The following is a 19,478-nucleotide window of genomic DNA, read 5'->3' as shown; positions in this document are numbered from 1 at the left end:
ATGAATTCAGCAGCCCACATGCCTCGAACACTTACCTTCGGTAACGATATATCTGTAAGAAACATTAGTTAGTATTAGATTCCTTACCTTAGAATATCCCCAGGCGTCAGTCTGGATCCGGAAACCTTTGCGTAGCAGTACCCCTGCGCGTCGGTAGGCGTCGTCTGCAGGCGTCCCCTGCGGCTCCGCGTCCGGCGTCGTGCGCCGTGATGACGTCGCTGGAGTATATAGACGCCGCCTCCGCGCGCTGACGTCAGTTCTTTGTACACAGCTTTTCCACGCCAGAACACGCAGAGCCATGCGAGAACCAACACTGGTGCCATTTGAAACTAGGGCCCTGTAAGGGATGTCCTTAACCCTAGGTATCAGTTCGCAGAACGGGGAGGATGGGTGGGTTCAGTAAGGAATCTAATACTAACTAATGTTTCTTACAGATATATCGTTACCGAAGGTAAGTAACTTGTTCATCTGAAAGAAACACGTTAGTATTAGATTCCTTACCTTACAATAGATACCCCAGCAATACCAACCCCGGTGGTGGGTCTGCGAACCAATACATTCCTACACCAGAAAGTCCTGGAGGACAGAACGGCCAAAGAAGCCATCCCTCCGGACTTGACTGTCCAGGCAGTAGTGCCTCGCAAAGGTGTGCAGCGAGGCCCACGTAGCCGCCTGGCAAATGTCCTGCAAGGGGACTCCCCGGCCCAGGGCAGTAGTAGCCGCCGTGGCCCGAGTGGAATGGGCCCTCAGCCCAACAGGAGGCTCCTTCCGAGCCAAAGAGTAGCACGCTTTGATGCACAGAACGACCCACCGAGAGATGGTCCGTTTATGTACCGCCCGTCCCTTCTTCGCACCCACGTAGCCAACAAACAGTTGGTCATCCACCCGGAACTGGCGTGTGCGATCCATATAAAATGAAAGCGCACGTTTTGGGTCCAGACGATGGAGCCGCTCTTCATCCTTTGAAGGATGCGGAGGCGGGAAGAAGGAGGGGAGAGTGATGGACTGCCCGATGTGAAAAGCAGAAACTGCTTTGGGCAGGAAAGAAGGTCTAGTCCTTAGAACCACCTAGTCAGGATGAATGGACAGGAAAGGAGGTTTGACAGAAAGAGCCTGGAGCTCACTCACTCTCCTGGCAGAGGTGATGGCAACCAGGAAAGCCGTCTTTAAAGTCAGGAGACGGAGAGGACAAGAATGAAGGGGCTGAAAGGGAGCACACATTAAAAAGGTTAGAACCAGGTTCAAGTCCCACTGAGGCATCACAAACGGAACAGGTGGATACATGTGTGTGATGCCCTTCAAGAATCTCGTTCCAACTGGGGACTTGAACAAAGAAGGCTGATCAGGAAGCCTTAGAAAGGCTGAAAGGGCCGAAAGGTAGCCCTTGATAGTGCCCAGAGCAGAGCCCTGCTGGGCAAGAGAGAGAAGAAAAAGAAGAACCTCGGAAAGAGGGGCAGAAAGAGGATCCACAGCCTTCGCTGTGCACCATGCCACAAATCTGTTCCACCGACAGGTGTATACCGACTTTGTGGAGGGACGCCTGGCTGCCAGAATTACATCACAGACTTCAGGAGGCAAGTCAAATGGCCTCAACTGCCGCCGCTCAATCTCCAAGCATGGAGGTGGAGACTGGACAGGTTCGGGTGGAGGACCGTCCCCTGCTGCTGCGACAGAAGGTCCTCCTGAAGGGGCAGGCGGATCGGGGGACCGACCGACATGCTGAGTAGCTCGGGATACCAGTACCTTCGAGCCCAGTCCGGAGCCACAAGGATAACTTGGGCCCGGTCGCGCCTGATCTTCTTCAGCACTCTGGGCAGAAGTGGTATAGGCGGAAAGGCGTATAACAGACCGCAACTTCACGCGCGCCGAAAGGCGTCGCAGTGAGAGTGCCGTCTTGGAAACTCCAACGCGCAGAACTGATGACATTGCGCGTTCTCTTCTGTGGCGAATAGATCTAACCAAGGCTCTCCCCATTGCAGAAAGAGGCCTTGCGCCACGTCCGAGTTCAGGCGCCATTCGTGATCCATCGAGCACCGACGGCTGAGTTCGTCCGCCCTGGCGTTCAGAGAACCTGCCAGGTGTTGAACCGTCAAAGTCACGCCCTGACGTTCCAGCCACTGCCAGAGGCGCAGAGGCTCCTGGCAAAGGGTCCACGACCCCACCCCGCCCTGTTTGTTGCAGTACCACATGGCGGTGGTGTTGTCCGTGAACACCTGCACTACACTCCCGTTGACAAAGGGGAGGAATGCCTTCAGTGCTAGACGAATCGCCCGTAGCTCCAACAGGTTGATATGGAGCCGGGACTCCGCCGGAGACCAGATGCCTCTGATCTCCGCCTCTCCCAAGTGGCCTCCCCAGCCCTGGAGGGACGCGTCCGTCACGACAACGTGCTCCGGTTGGGGAAGGGAGAGGGATCTGCCTCTGACCCAATCGCGGTCCGTAAGCCACTGCAGTTGTCTCGCAGTGCCCTCCGAGATCAAGACGTGGTCGGACAAGTTGCCCTGATGCTGGGCCCACTGAAACTTCAGGTCCCACTGCAGAGCCCGCAACCGCCACCGGGCGTGATGCACCAGAAGGATGCAGGAAGCCATCAGCCCCAGCAGCCGCAGCGTCAACCTGACCGAAACCCGGGATAGCGGCTGAAAGATGGGAATCAAAGCCTGTATATCCCGGACCCGCCGTTCCGGAGGATAAACCCGAAACTGCGCCGAGTCCAGAACCACTCCGATGAAAAGGAGCTTTTGAGAGGGACACAGGTGTGATTTCGGCACATTGATGGAGAACCCCAGCTCGTGCAAGAGGTCTGCCGTCATCTGAAGGTGGTGGACGACTGTCTGGGGCGAGCCCGCCTTCAACAACCAGTCGTCTAGGTAGGGGAAGACTGAAACCCCTAACCTGCGCAGATGGGCTGCGACCACCGCCATCACCTTTGTGAACACCCGTGGGGCGCTGGTAAGGCCGAAGGGGAGCACGATAAACTGAAAGTGCTCCTGGCCTACCGTGAACCGCAGGTAACGCCGGAGGGCCGGCAGGACGGGGATGTGAAAATACGCATCCTGCAAGTCCAACGCTACCATCCAGTCTTGTGGGTCTAGAGCAGCCAAGACCTGAGCTAATCTCAACATCTTGAACTTCTCCTTCCGGAGGAAGCCGTTGACGTTCCGTAGATCCAAGATAGGACGTAGGCCCCCTTTGTCCTTCTTGGGCACCAGAAAGTAGTGGGAATAGCAACCACGCCCTACTTCTGGCCCAGGAACGCGCTCGATGGCCCCCTTGGCCAAGAGGGCTGTAACTTCCTCCTGCAGAAGTGTCAAGTGGTCCCCCGGCGGTTCTGCGGTGGCATGGCTGGAGGATTGGTCTCGAAGGGGAGGGAGTAGCCCCTTCGGACGAGTTGCAGCAACCACCTGTCCGATGTGATTGCGCGCCAGCGGGCGTGGTGATGGGGAACCCTGCCACCCACTGGCGTCGCATAGGCCTGAAAGCACGGACTAGGAGGATTTGGAGGCTGATGCTGCGGGGGGAGGTGTGGCCTGACCTCGCCGTTGACCCCGACCGCCTCCACGGCGGTTTCCACGGCCGCCACCGCGTTGATAAGATTGTTGCGGCGCGTGGCTGGCAGCACGTGTGGGGACGCCCCTTCCTTGGCCACGAAAAGAGCGAAACGAACCCGTTTGCTGGCGCTGGGTCGAGAGACCCAAGGACTTGGCCGTGACCCTGGAGTCCTTGAAGCGCTCCAGCGCGTGGTCCGCTTTGTCACCAAACAGGCGACAGCCATCAAACGGCATGTCCATCAAGGCATTCTGGACATCTGCCGAAAAGTTGGCGGATCTCAGCCAGGCGTGGCGACGAATCGCCACCGTCGTGGACATCGCTCTGCCCAGCGAGTCGGTCGTATCAAGACCACATTGTATGGAATATTTTGCTGCGTCTCGGCCCTCAGCCACAGCCTTGCCGAGCTGCACCCGCACCTCCATGGGGCATTCTGGCAGCAGTTCCGCGACCGTATCCCACACAGAGTGGGTGTAGCGGCCCAAGAGGCAAGCGGTGTTGCAAGACCGCAGTCCCAAACTCAGGGACGAGAAGACCTTCTTGCCATACTGGTCGTACCTCTTAGATTCCCGGTCGGGCGGGGCCGACGGGAATGCGGTCTGGAAAGTCGAGGCCTGGATCACCAGACTCAGGGGTGGGATGGGTGGACAGGAACTTGGGGTCGTCCGGACACGGACGGCCACGTTCCTATCAACAGGCGAACCTGAAGAGGGCCTGGACCACGTGCCCAAAAGAACGTCCGACAAGGCTTCGTTAAACGGCAGCAGTGGCTCATGTGGGCATGACTGCGGTTTGAAGACCTCAGTGAGGATGTTAGGCCTCACGGCCGCGACGGGGAGCTCAAGGTGGAAGGCCTTGGCAGCCCTCATCAACACCACTGAATAAGCAGCCCCCTCCTCAGATGCCACGGTAGGAGGCGTGACAAAGCCAGGGTTAGGAGAGTCGTCCAGACCACTGGCATCGCCCAAGTCACCTGACCAGTCCACGTCGTACTGACACTCACGGGACAGGGGGTCCTCAGACCCCTCCCAACCCTCTCCATACTCTACATCATCCCCATATTCGGAGTCAACAATGTAGACCGGCTCCTCGGGGTTCACAGGCCCCATCGGCGTCGAGCCCGGCGTCGAGCGACGCCGGTCCGACTCCGCGTCCGGATTCGGGGAGGGTATGGGGACGCCGGCGCTGGAGCCCCGGCCGGAGCCGGCACAGGAGAACCGGCGCCGAGCGGGGACGGCGTCGGGGGTAACCCCGATGGAATCGGCACCGGAGAGGCCGGTAGACCAGCCGGCGTCGACCCCAAAGGCCCCTGCGGCGCCGGGGTCGGAGCCGTCGGCGGCACCGGGGCCGGAGCACCCGATGGCGTCGAGGCAGGGACACCCGAACCGCTAGGGCCCCCGGACGGTAGCACTGGGCCCGAAGGCGCCGTAGGCCCCGTCGGAGAAGTGAGCGCCCTCATGGCCATGAGGAACGCCTCACTCTCCTCAGGTGTCGCACCTAGCCCAGGGACCGGAGGGTATGGAGCAGGCCTCGCCGGCGACTCTCGCGGAGCCGCGGGGTCACCCGAACCCCCGGCCGCGTTGCGCGAGCGTCGGTGGGGAGTCGGGGGTACGATGACGACGCCCCCGACTTCTTGTGTTTCTTACCTGAGGAGCCAGACGAATGGTGACTACTTCCAGAGCGCTCGGCACAGCTCCGCGACTGCTCCCTCGAACGCTCCCTTGACCTCCGGCCGGACCGGGACCGCTCTCGACGCGGGGCCGACACCCGGAGCTCGAGTAGCTTGCGGGACCGCTTCCGTCTAGCCTTATTAGTCAGAGCCCGGCAATCGACGCAGGCGTCCACGTCGTGGTCGGGGCCCAGGCACCGGAGGCAGAGTCGGTGATGGCCCGTGACCGACATCGTGCGGTCACAACCGTCACAATTCTTGAAACCGGGCATCCTACCAGGCACCAAAAAGATATAAGAAGTTAACAAAAGTTGGTCAAAAGACCGAGTACTGCTCTTCGGATCTGCGCTTACTGGCGCGGAAAAAAGAAGAACTGACGTCAGCGCGCGGAGGCGGCGTCTATATACTCCAGCGACGTCATCACGGCGCACGACGCTGACGACGGACGCGGAGCCGCAGGGGACGCCTGCAGACGACGACTACCGACGAGCAGGGGTACTGCTACGCAAAAGTTTCCGGATCCAGACTGACGCCTGGGGATATTCTAAGGTAAGGAATCTAATACTAACGTGTTTCTTTCAGATACCAGTGTTTTATCGGCATACATGGAGAACACATGTTCTGGGTCCCCCACTGTAATTCCCCAGTCTTTTAGCCGGGTCCTGAGTGTTACAGCCAAAGGCTCCATTGCGAATAGGAGAGGAGGCAGGGGGCAGCCCTGCCTAACGTCCCTCTTCAATCGAAACGCCCTAGAGCTTCCACCCCAGTCTAATTCTGGCTCGGGGGGACGTATACAGCAATGTAATCCATTGAAGAAATCTTGCACTCACCCCCATTTTTAGGTCGAGCAGAGCGTTGCAGCGCATGCGTTGCACGCTCTGCGAGGCATAGTATAGTAGGGTATGTTTTACAAGTGGAGTGGAAGCCCCACCCATAATTTTCATTGGATGGTGTCATTGTCCTTGGTAAATTACTAGCTTCCGATTGATAATGAGTCTTCTTAGTCCCTCCTGGTTACCACCCGGTCTCCGTTCATGACCGCTCTTCTGGACTGGATCTTTTACCTCCAGCGTTGCACTGTCTCCTTCATTAGTCGGTAAGCACTCTTTTGTTCCTTCGGCTTTGGCGGACGCAATGCAAATATAAACAAGCAGCTGCCTTTGCGCAATAACAATAGCTTGTTTATTTTTGCATCAGTTTTCACTTTAACAGCTACCGGCCAATCCCGCAAGTGCTGTGTGGGGCATCAGCTATTGATGCTTGTTTCTGTTGTCCGAACTTTCACCTCAGCAATCCGAAGGAATATTGTCGACCTCCGGACCTGTGTGCCATCGCTTGCATCCTGGTGTAGGAAGGTACATCCTGACTATGGTTGCCCCCAACTTTTTGCCCTGTGTTTTAGCTGGTTTTGGGACATAGTCGACCTGGGACCCTGCCAATCAGGACCCCAGGCCTACTGCTCTCTCTTTAAAATGGATTCCATGTACCCTAGGTACATTTCCAATTGGTACTGGGCCACCTTATCAGACCCTGTAACTCAGGGCATAGGTGTACCCAGGGCTGCCAGGGGCTGCAGCATGTATTATGCCACCCCTGGCTGGCCTCCTAAATTTGACACAACTGGCTGCATGACAGCTGGGGCAAAGTCGTGTAATCACCCTTTGCTGTAGGTGTAGTATACCTATACCTAACCCTAAAATGGACACACAGATTCCTATCAGTCACTCCTATGGCAGGCCTTGACAATCCTGAAGGCAGAGTGCTTGGAATCATGTGAGATGGTGCTCTGGCATGAGCTGAGCCTGTCTGCAGCTTGCGGAATCAAGTCCTAATAGCTGTTCCATGATATCGCATACCATATACTCTTAAGTGCATTATAATCCTCGCGGTTAAATGCTATCTTTGGTATTGCTTTATCAAAACATGTCGAGTAAGGTGTCATACGAATTGGAATACTAACCCCTCGCCAATTCTGGCGACGGGGTTAGCATTCCACCCTTCTAGAGGGACACGACATGTATGTAACTGTGAACCCCGGTTAAAGTTAACTGAAGCCTCAGCTCCACAAAATGGATGCTGCCACCACAGACACGAGTCTGACCCCCTGCAGCTGGGAGTCCTTCCAGCGAGGGGAGCCTGGACAAAGGGTTTCCTGTCAGGGGCGGTGCTAGCACCGTCCCAGACATGGTTTTGTGTATCCTGGGTAGGCAGGGCTTTACAGGAAGGTGACTGCTGAGTGGCACCCCGGTGCTCACTACGCATAGGCCGGTCTGAACCAGTTCCAGGGGCACACCAGCCCCTGGCCTGGGGAAGTCCAGCATGGCTGAGGGGTGTAACCACCCCCCACCTAGTCCCACCCATAGGCAGGACCTAGTCACCGGGTCAGCCCCCTTTTTTTAGTATAAAGATGGGAGCGGGCCCCCTGTTAAAATTAGATCATCTTTGGAATCAAGATACCACTTTCTTCGAAAGGACTTCACGATTTCTTCTTCAAGATTCTCCCTTGTGGCTAAGGAGTAGTCACCCTGCATCAAGCGGGCACCATCCTAAAGAACACTGCGGTCTGCTGCAAGTCCTTCATCACGAATCCGACGACCCAGCTCGACGAGACCCGGCTTCCCTGGCACCTCTGACCTCTACTCACCTCTACAGCCAAGCTGAGAACCGTGAGTGCGACGAGACCTCAAGGGACCGACGATCGCCAAGACTGCACGACATCTTTACTGCAAGCCCACCGTGTCCTCCACTGGTGAGTGCTTTGGGGTCCGAGAAGCCCCGACCCTGCGCAGCTCCAGCACCCAAGATCAGCCCCCCTGCATCTCCACGATCGGCGTGGGGCCCTTCTGCTGTTTGCTGTGCACCGCGTTGTTTGGCTACTAGCCGGCTGGCTTGTGGCCTTCTGAACGACGCCCAACGACTTCACGACTGCTGGTCTGGTTGCTCCAGGCTGGCCCTTGCTTCCTTGTTCAAGAGAGGCACCCCGGACCCTCCTGGTCCACTCCAGACGCCATTTTAGGTCCACCGCGTGGGCTTGAATTTGCCAAGGCTTTGTTGCCCAATCCTGGGTCCAGCGACGCCGACAGCTTCTATCTTCGTGGGACAGCTCGATCCTCCATCCTGGTCGCCGACAACGCCTCCTGGTCCGTGAGATCTTCGAGTCAAGCGTCACCCACTCACCTAGTCGAGGTGGCTACCATCCGGTGCCCTCCTGGTGCCCACTGACTACTGGCTAGTAGTCTCGAACTTGGTCCCCTCTGCTTTCAGGTGTCATCTATCTTCGAGATCCAGGCTTGGATCCAACTGAACTTTCTTCACTGGTCACCGGCCAGCATCTTTTCTTCCGGCTCCTGGTCCGTCTACGAGGATTCCCGACGTCTTTTCAGACCTATGCAGCTGCAGCCCCTGGGCTAGGTAACTTCGGCATTTCGGTGCCCCAGCATAGCCTCACTATCCAAGGGTCAGAATCTACTTTCGTTTTCTCCCTACCAGGTCGGGTTCGCCCGAGAACACTAACTTTCTAATTCCTAGCTACCATAGACTTTTGTCCCGCATCTTGCGTGAGAGTGCACACACTGCACCCGAGTCCCCTAGGCCTCCTAGAAGTAATCTAACGATTCCCTAGTCAAGTCCTAGCGATTCCAAAAGCTATTAGTACTGTACTTACCTGCTAGTAATTTCGCATTCCACTTTCAGAGTATATGGTTTTCCGTGCCCCTCGGGCATTTGTATATACTGTGCTAACTTAAGTATTTTTGTAAGAGTTTTGGTTTGTGCTTAGTACCCTGTCCTCATAAAGAGTACAGGGCTGTTGTGATCTTTAAATAAATAACTGTTTATTTTCATAACACTTGTGTGGTGTCCTTTCACTTGGTATTCAAGGGGTATATGTGTGGTAAACAGCTGGCTTAACACGCCCTCTCGAGTCTTTAGCCTTAGACTGCTCGTATCCACGCTACTAGGATAGCTGGTCTATAAGGTTGACTTACAACCAATCATCAATAAGGGTTGCTGGACTGATACATAGTGTTCACTAGAATAGTGAGCACTGCATATCAGGCCACCTTCTCACATTGGTGAGCAGCGGTTGGGATTTGAGCTTGCTGTTGTTTTACCACACGTATCCTAAGAATATCTTGCTGAAAGATCACATAAGTACTGTTAGGTACATATAACTAAAGCTTAGAATACTCTGAGTTCTACTGAACCAGCTGTTGTAGCTCCTCAAGGCTTAGCACACCTTGGCTACAACTCTAGCAAGGGACCAGTAGGTAACACATAGTGTAGGTAGGTGCATCACTTACACCACACTAGAAGCAGTATGTCGGTCACAGGAGGAAACACTGAGTCTCCCCTTGTGTCAGTTGACCCTCCACAGGTCATCCCTTCAAAATATACTGCTCTTAGCTTCCATGAGATGAGACAAGTGTGTACTCTCAGGAAACTAAAACAGGGGTCTAACCCCACCACTTCCTTTCTGATTGGTCTCCTAGAGGCTTATGATGCCAGTAGGGCTGGTAACCCAGACCCTTCTAATCCAGATGGAAGTTTGCCCTCCTTACAGGGTCCCTTTGATATCCATCCCCTCCTTGAGACAGATGTTGCTGAGGATGAGGATGAGTTATCAGGGGATGAGGCAGATAAGGGACAGGTAGAAGTCAATAGACTAACCAGGTCCAACTTAAACAGACATGAGCTTGGTACTGGGGGACTCCTGGGCCCACTCTCAGGTCAGCTTAACATTGGGAATGGACGAGTTAGGTCTCTATCAAGAGGCTCTAGCAGATCCTTTCGAACCAATGGCTCTCTCAACTCTTCTCACAGAGGAATGTCTTCCCCTAAGAGGAGAGTGTATGAAGCTGAAGAAAGGGCAGTCAAACTGAGGATTGAAAGGGAAGAACTTGCCCTGGCCAAAGAGAGACTTGCCCTTGCTAGAGAGCAAGAATTATGTGGGCTAGTTCCCACTGGTGGCAGCAATAAACGTAGCAATAGGGAAAGGAGTTTTGATAAAAAGCACCTGAATAAGATAGTGCCCCCCTTTAGGGAAGGGGATGACATCCACAAATGGATTACTGCTTTGGAGAGAGCCTGCACTGTGCAGGGTGTTCCCCAAAGTCAGTGGGCAGCTATCTTGTGGCTCTCCTTTGATGGTAAAGGTAGAGATAAGCTCCTCACCACAAGGGTGGAGGATGCTAACAATTACCAAGTCTTGAAGAATGTACTGGTTGATGGGTTTGGTTTAACCACTGAACAATACAGGATGCTGTTCAGAGACACCCAGAAAACTCAGTCTCAAGATTGGACTGACTTTGTTGATTGTGCCACTAAGGCTTTTGAAGGCTGGCTACTGGGTAGTAAGGTTACTGATTTTAAAGGATTGTATAATCTAATTATGAGGGAGCAAATCTTAAATAATTGTCAGAACCAGCTATTACATCAGCACCTGGTAGACTCTGAGTTGACCTCTCCACAGGAATTGGGTAAGAGGGCAGACAAATGGGTCAGAACCAGGGTTAGGCCTAAAAACCAGGGTGGTGACCAGAAAAAGGAATCAACCAAGCCTCAAGAGAAGGGTGGGGATAAATCCACAGAGAAGACTTCCCAAGGGCCCCAAAATTCCAACAAGGGTGGTGGGTCCCAGAACACTCCTTCAGAACAGAAGAAACCTTATTGCCATACCTGTAAACAGGTGGGTCATTACAAAAGTGATGCCAGTTGCCCTAAAAATGGTAATAAGGGAAATGTGCCCCCAGGTAATACTCCTAAGCCTCCTGTTACCACTAGTGGTAATCCCCCAGGTGGTGGGAGTGCCCCCAAGAATGTGGTGGGCATTACTTTGGGCAATCAGGAGGACTATGGCTTAGCCAGGTTCCCTGACCACACTCTTGTCTGTGAGACTGGCATGGGGTTTGCCAACTTCACTACTGGACCCCACATTTTGGGCAAGTATAGACAAGAAGTTTTAGTGAATGGTCAGAAAGTTGAGGCATTCAGAGACACAGGGGCCAGCCTCACCATGGTGAGTGACCATCTGGTCCCCTCTGCTCAACTGACCCCTGGTTTTACTTATCAGGTGACAGACATTCATGGAATGAAGAGAAGGCATCCCATGGCAGTAGTCAAGCTCATCTGGGGTAATGTCACAGGGCCCATGAGAGTGGCAGTGACAGATAACCTACCTGTAGATTGCTTACTGGGGAATGACCTGGAACTCTCAGCATGGGCTGAGGTGGAACAAGAAACTCATTCCAGAATGATAGGCCTATCCAGACAGGTTAGTGGGGCAGTAATAGCTACAGCCCCAGTCCAAGCACCATTCCTCCCTGAAAAGGTTGGAAGGGCAGTGGTAGCCACTGCCCAGGCTCAGACAGACTTTCCAGAGCAGGATAGGAGGGCTGTGACAGTCACAGCCCAAAAACAGACTGAGTGCCCTCCTGAAAAGGTTGGCAAGGTTGAAATGGTCTCAGCCTCTACTCAGACAGATAGTGAGGTTGTGAAGCCTGAAACAATGGATCACTCCACTCAAACAGAGAGCATTGAGGAGGAAGAAGAGTCTTCCCCCTCCCAGACACTAGGTGAGAGCCAGCCTCCTCAGGGAACTGACTCTACCCCTGTTGAAGGAACTGCCCCAGAGGTAGTCAGGCCTAGCCTGGCAGAGCCCCTGATGGTAGTGGACCCTTCCCAGGTGGGACCCAGTCTGGAGCAGGTAAACTGCACCTCTCTACCCTGCCTTAGTCAGCCCAGGGCTGAAGAGGTCAGGGAGGCCAGTGGTGGACCCCAAAGGGCCCCCTGTCCAAAAGAACCCCCTAATCAGCAGATTAGGATCACTGAAGCTGGTAAACCTAGCCAAGTGAAAATAGAACAGACTCCTGAGGGATCCCCCTTAAAAGTAGTTAGGGAACTCCCACAGCTGGACACTGTTGGGCACAGCCAAACATGGGGCCTAAAAACCCCAGACCTGACCTGTCCCTCCAGTGAGCCAAACAGAGGGACTCAGCCTCCAGCTTTAGGTAGCCAGAGGCTGACCCTGAGAGCTCAGTGCATCTCAGCTAAAGAAAGAAAGGCACACATGATGAATGGTGATTGGAGGAAGTTGAGCCCAAAGGTAGAGGAGCCTCACTTCAGCACTCCATCCCAGCATCAGCCTTCTTCTTTCCCAAGACACACCAGAGACAGAGATTCCCTATGGTGGAGACCCTCAGATACCCTTAGGGTGAGGGGTTGCCTAGTGGACCATGACACAGGGGGAAACCAAGCCAGAGCTGGTCCTTCCTTATATGGCCACTTAGGTAATAGAGGCTTACCTGGACAAGGATAGCCTTATCTCCTTTCGTTTGGGGGGGGGTTGTGTAGGAAGGTACATCCTGACTATGGTTGCCCCCAACTTTTTGCCCTGTGTTTTAGCTGGTTTTGGGACATAGTCGACCTGGGACCCTGCCAATCAGGACCCCAGGCCTACTGCTCTCTCTTTAAAATGGATTCCATGTACCCTAGGTACATTTCCAATTGGTACTGGGCCACCTTATCAGACCCTGTAACTCAGGGCATAGGTGTACCCAGGGCTGCCAGGGGCTGCAGCATGTATTATGCCACCCCTGGCTGGCCTCCTAAATTTGACACAACTGGCTGCATGACAGCTGGGGCAAAGTCGTGTAATCACCCTTTGCTGTAGGTGTAGTATACCTATACCTAACCCTAAAATGGACACACAGATTCCTATCAGTCACTCCTATGGCAGGCCTTGACAATCCTGAAGGCAGAGTGCTTGGAATCATGTGAGATGGTGCTCTGGCATGAGCTGAGCCTGTCTGCAGCTTGCGGAATCAAGTCCTAATAGCTGTTCCATGATATCGCATACCATATACTCTTAAGTGCATTATAATCCTCGCGGTTAAATGCTATCTTTGGTATTGCTTTATCAAAACATGTCGAGTAAGGTGTCATACGAATTGGAATACTAACCCCTCGCCAATTCTGGCGACGGGGTTAGCATTCCACCCTTCTAGAGGGACACGACATGTATGTAACTGTGAACCCCGGTTAAAGTTAACTGAAGCCTCAGCTCCACAAAATGGATGCTGCCACCACAGACACGAGTCTGACCCCCTGCAGCTGGGAGTCCTTCCAGCGAGGGGAGCCTGGACAAAGGGTTTCCTGTCAGGGGCGGTGCTAGCACCGTCCCAGACATGGTTTTGTGTATCCTGGGTAGGCAGGGCTTTACAGGAAGGTGACTGCTGAGTGGCACCCCGGTGCTCACTACGCATAGGCCGGTCTGAACCAGTTCCAGGGGCACACCAGCCCCTGGCCTGGGGAAGTCCAGCATGGCTGAGGGGTGTAACCACCCCCCACCTAGTCCCACCCATAGGCAGGACCTAGTCACCGGGTCAGCCCCCTTTTTTTAGTATAAAGATGGGAGCGGGCCCCCTGTTAAAATTAGATCATCTTTGGAATCAAGATACCACTTTCTTCGAAAGGACTTCACGATTTCTTCTTCAAGATTCTCCCTTGTGGCTAAGGAGTAGTCACCCTGCATCAAGCGGGCACCATCCTAAAGAACACTGCGGTCTGCTGCAAGTCCTTCATCACGAATCCGACGACCCAGCTCGACGAGACCCGGCTTCCCTGGCACCTCTGACCTCTACTCACCTCTACAGCCAAGCTGAGAACCGTGAGTGCGACGAGACCTCAAGGGACCGACGATCGCCAAGACTGCACGACATCTTTACTGCAAGCCCACCGTGTCCTCCACTGGTGAGTGCTTTGGGGTCCGAGAAGCCCCGACCCTGCGCAGCTCCAGCACCCAAGATCAGCCCCCCTGCATCTCCACGATCGGCGTGGGGCCCTTCTGCTGTTTGCTGTGCACCGCGTTGTTTGGCTACTAGCCGGCTGGCTTGTGGCCTTCTGAACGACGCCCAACGACTTCACGACTGCTGGTCTGGTTGCTCCAGGCTGGCCCTTGCTTCCTTGTTCAAGAGAGGCACCCCGGACCCTCCTGGTCCACTCCAGACGCCATTTTAGGTCCACCGCGTGGGCTTGAATTTGCCAAGGCTTTGTTGCCCAATCCTGGGTCCAGCGACGCCGACAGCTTCTATCTTCGTGGGACAGCTCGATCCTCCATCCTGGTCGCCGACAACGCCTCCTGGTCCGTGAGATCTTCGAGTCAAGCGTCACCCACTCACCTAGTCGAGGTGGCTACCATCCGGTGCCCTCCTGGTGCCCACTGACTACTGGCTAGTAGTCTCGAACTTGGTCCCCTCTGCTTTCAGGTGTCATCTATCTTCGAGATCCAGGCTTGGATCCAACTGAACTTTCTTCACTGGTCACCGGCCAGCATCTTTTCTTCCGGCTCCTGGTCCGTCTACGAGGATTCCCGACGTCTTTTCAGACCTATGCAGCTGCAGCCCCTGGGCTAGGTAACTTCGGCATTTCGGTGCCCCAGCATAGCCTCACTATCCAAGGGTCAGAATCTACTTTCGTTTTCTCCCTACCAGGTCGGGTTCGCCCGAGAACACTAACTTTCTAATTCCTAGCTACCATGGACTTTTGTCCCGCATCTTGCGTGAGAGTGCACACACTGCACCCGAGTCCCCTAGGCCTCCTAGAAGTAATCCAACGATTCCCTAGTCAAGTCCTAGCGATTCCAAAAGCTATTAGTACTGTACTTACCTGCTAGTAATTTCGCATTCCACTTTCAGAGTATATGGTTTTCCGTGCCCCTCGGGCATTTGTATATACTGTGCTAACTTAAGTATTTTTGTAAGAGTTTTGGTTTGTGCTTAGTACCCTGTCCTCATAAAGAGTACAGGGCTGTTGTGATCTTTAAATAAATAACTGTTTATTTTCATAACACTTGTGTGGTGTCCTTTCACTTGGTATTCAAGGGGTATATGTGTGGTAAACAGCTGGCTTAACACGCCCTCTCGAGTCTTTAGCCTTAGACTGCTCGTATCCACGCTACTAGGATAGCTGGTCTATAAGGTTGACTTACAACCAATCATCAATAAGGGTTGCTGGACTGATACATAGTGTTCACTAGAATAGTGAGCACTGCATATCAGGCCACCTTCTCACACCTGGCATCTACTTAAGTTATTACCCCTTAGCTCGTGCCCGGCCCCCCACCCAGCTCGTGCACTTCCCCCTCCCCTGCCACAGCAGTGATGTGTGCCTGTGCACAGCCCCAGAGCAGCAGTTGCACAAAAGCATTGTATTCCCTCAAACCCAGAGGAGGCTGCACCATGCCTGTGCTCTTGCTGCCTCACCAACCCTCCGGCCTGGCAGCTCTATGACCCAGCTCGCTTCCCTCTCATGCCCCCAGACCCTGCCCGGCTGTCATGGTATAGGCATCCCCGGTCTCCAAGAAGGACTGTCGCCAGAGAGAGGCAAGCTTCCGGTTGCTACGGTAATGAGACGTGGACCCCTAACACTGCTACGAGAGGAGGGGTTCTCTAATTGCTGTTTTCATCCTAGGGAATGGACAGGCTGCTATATATGTGTGATGGACAGGCAGAAATATGTGCTTTCACATCTGCACAGACCCGGCAGATGGCACCAGCAGGCGCTTAGAGCATCCTCTGGGAGTCACCAATCCCCTGTGACTTACCGTGGCGTTTTTGTAGTTAATCTGTCCCAGGGGGGCGGTAAAGGGTGTGGACTGGGAGGTGTGTGCCGGGGGTGGACTGGGAGGTGCGGGCCATGGGTAGGCGAGGAGGGGTTGGCAGGACACTATGGCGCTCGGGGGAGAAAATGTGGGAGGCTTAAAGGCAGGTGCAAAAATGCATTGGGTGTGTTTGGTGATGTGTAAGCAAAGGAAACAGCCGAATATGAAATGGCGAGCTCTTTTGGGAAAATAGGGATCCTCCTAATTGTGTGCACTCTCACATCCTAAAAAAATCAGGACCGGTGACAGCGTGGGCATTTTTGTGGGGGAAGGGCGCTAAAATTGTTAAATTGTATTAATATATTGCTGTTGCATTTAAGTAGCTCTTTATATTCTAGCAACCCCCTGTAAAGCGTGCACCATAAATTTAACAGCTTCTTTGCGCTTGTTTTTCTACCCCAGGGGAACCTGTGACCTGCAGCCAGAGCCAAGCAAACTAAATTATCTAATTGGCAATTGATAACATTTTATATAGCCTAGTTTACCATGTGCATAACACTCTAAATACCAGTTGTCCCCATCACCTTGCTGAATGTATCTGTCTTGAAAGGATGAAAGGTGAGTTAGCCCAATCAAGAGTGCTAGCAGAGAACTGAAGTTTGCGCGCACACCTCAGCAGCAATCGCTTAACATACTAGGGTTGGTTACCACCTATGTAAGATTACTGGGACCAAACTCAAGTGTTTGTTTATGCATAAAGTATGTTCGAGTAACTCAGTCCCTCGAAAAAGGAGGCACTAAAATATAGTGTCTATTGCAATACAGGTGGCGAGCCAAAACGCCGAGATTAACAGGTGCAGAGGCACCGGCTTGACTGTGTTCAGTATTGACTTTGGAGGTGAATGTCGCAGTGAACACTCATGTGACAAATTCATGCCGTGCAGGACGTACACCAATTTTAGTATCATCTTAACCTAAGAACAACCTGACTGGGTTTAAAGTGAAACTTGTGACTTCTTGGTTGCAGCCAATCCAATCACCTACAGTGCAGATTAAATTATGCTAAAAAATGACCAGCATGTCTGCACTAGTTCCATTAGCGCCGCGCAGGTGAAGTCCTCCCATAAGCGCTAAAGAGCATCCAATGGGAAGCTTAGGTCAAGCCTAGCGTTGCAGCGCATGCGCTGCTCGCTCTGCGATGTTGTGAATAAACAGGTGAAGAACCCAATATACCCTTGCGGGCTCGGGCAAAGTTAATACAAAGAGAGTTGGCCAGCAAGGGGTTTTGTTGATTAACTAATTTACAGCACCATAGGGACCTGTATTATATCATAGTACCCGGATCTGGAATAAATCAATGGCTGTTTTTGGATTTATTAATTTCTTAAAAAGAGTACAGTAAAATCAGAACATCACAGTGTTACCACACTAACACCATATATACATTAAGTAGAACATTTTTAAGTAAAAAAACTTTTTAAGTAAAAAAACGGAAAGGCCAGGATTTTGTGTCAGAGTATTATTATTCAAATCAGGCAGGGTACATACATAGATATTATTTAGGTATTCAAGGTATTGGTAGTATCATCCTTAAACATATCTAAACATTAAGTCCAAACTGCTCAAACATAAATACAATGATTTCAACTCAAAAATCAGAAGAAAATCAAAGGAAGGTAAATACACAAAATATGCAGAGATGGACTGAAGTAGGCGAGGCATGCTGTAGTAGGCTATATTTTAGAACTGGAGTCGAAGCCCACCCATACTTTTCATTGGCTGGTGTCATTATCCTTGGTAAAAGCAGGCTTCCGATTGATAATGAGTCCTTCCTTGTTACCGCCCGGTCTCCTTTTGTGACCACCCATCAGGACTGGATCTTTTACCTGCGGCGTTACACTGTCTCCTTCATTAGTCGGTGATCACTTTTTTTGTTCATTCAGCTTCGGCAAAGGCGGGCGCGATGCAAATATAAAAAAGCAGGTGCATTTGCGCAATGGCGATAGCTTGTTTATTTTTGCACTGCACTTTCACTTTAACAATTGCTGCCAGCCAACCCTGTGAGTGCTGTGTGGGGCGGCAGCTATTGATGCTTGTTTCTGTTGTCTGAAGTTTCACCTCGTCAAATAGGAAAACCCTATGTGGAGATGTCCACAATAAGTGCAAGCTAAATTGTTTTAAATATAACCGAGAATTCCATTTTATAAACATATTTTAAACTTTACACCTTGTCGTTGAAGTGATATCATCCAATACGGCTGATGCAGTAAATGAAGAGTCTGCTGACGGGCCCTTCCAGGTCATCGCAAACTAGACAACAGACTTCCAGTATATCACTATTAGTAGGATTGTTCGTCGTAGGTAATGAGACGTTTTTTACTCTCACTCATTTGCACCAAATTAAGACTCGGTGTGCCATTGGTGCATCACACGCTCCTACTTCTTTGCTGACTTTCCCGCTGCACTTTTCCGTAAGTGAACTCTTCCATGGCGCTGGTGTCATAGTCATTTCCACACTGAGCTCTGTGGCGCCTCCACCGCCCCAACCCTGAGTGTTTGGACATTACTCTACTTCCAGCATCGTCTCATTGCCTGCATTCCCATTCATTGCTGTTCCCCTCTCTACTGAGGCGACGCCGGCTCTACGTTAAAATGGATTCTTGCTCGCTTTTGCTTACCACTGACATTACTGTAGTGCCTCGTGCACGTTGTACACAACTAGCACTAAAAGAGGGAATATTATCTGAGCAGTTGCTAAATTCAAGTGACTGTTTTCCAGGTGTTTGCCTTGTCTGTCCCAAACACAAACCCATCCTGTGTCCATGTGTTTATGTCCTTGCGAGGTCGAGGGAGAGGCCTGAGCTATAATTCAGTTCGAGGCAACTACCTTTTGCTAACTGCATAGCCGGTGTAAACTAGCATTTGCAATGCAATAGGTTTCTCATTTACGCAGGTTTAAGCTATTGGCATTGTAGATGACAATGTGTTTTCTTTAGGTTTCAAAAACCAAAACATAAATAAAAAGCATTTTCATTTACAATGCAAATAGCTCAAACTTGCCTAAATGATAGAGCTATTGCATTGCAAATGCTTGTTTGTAAGGTGGCCCATACATACTGCCAGTACATCGAATTTAACACTTGTTCGATATCCAGCAGGGCTACAGCGTGGTCTTCCGTCATTAAACTCGGGTCATGCCAGACATGCGCTAACCGTCGGAGATTGAACATGGTGCTGCGGCGTGGGATAAATCCTGCCCGGTCTAGATAGATCAGATAAGGCATGTGAGGAAGTGGTCTATTTGCCAGTATGACACTCAGTATCTTTATATCAATATTGAGGAGCGAAATCGGCCTATATGAGTTTGGTATCTGTGGATCCCTATCTTGTTTGGGGATCATTATTACCAGAGCCTCCTGCAAAGAATCTGTTAACTCTAGCCGCTGTAGGGCTTCATTGAATACCTTCAGTAACCGATCCACCAGCTGCGGAGCTGGTAAAATTCCACCAGTAAGCCATCGTTCCCAGGCGCCTTCCCTAGCGTTAATCGTTTAATAGCTCCCAGCACCTCCTCTTTTGTGATTGTGATTCCTCCACCTCCTTATCCAATTGGGGTAATTCCACTGCATCAACACAATAGGAGCTACATGGGGATATAAGGAC

The 19,478-nt window shown here is 52.2% G+C and overlaps 1 protein-coding gene across 1 annotated transcript in view; it reads right to left on the bottom strand.

Annotated features, from left to right (window-relative positions):
* The window catches only part of LRP6 (LDL receptor related protein 6), a 1,045,411-nt gene that overhangs the window by 335,602 nt on the left and 690,331 nt on the right, over window positions 1-19,478 (bottom strand). The gene's annotated exons all lie outside the window — the stretch shown is intronic.

This window comes from Lissotriton vulgaris, chromosome 1_2 (genome assembly GCF_964263255.1).
Source record: "Lissotriton vulgaris chromosome 1_2, aLisVul1.2, whole genome shotgun sequence".
NCBI classification, from domain to species: Eukaryota; Metazoa; Chordata; class Amphibia; order Caudata; family Salamandridae; genus Lissotriton; species Lissotriton vulgaris.
Note: the sequence above shows the minus strand (reverse complement) of the source record. Positions and strands in the feature narration are given on the sequence as shown.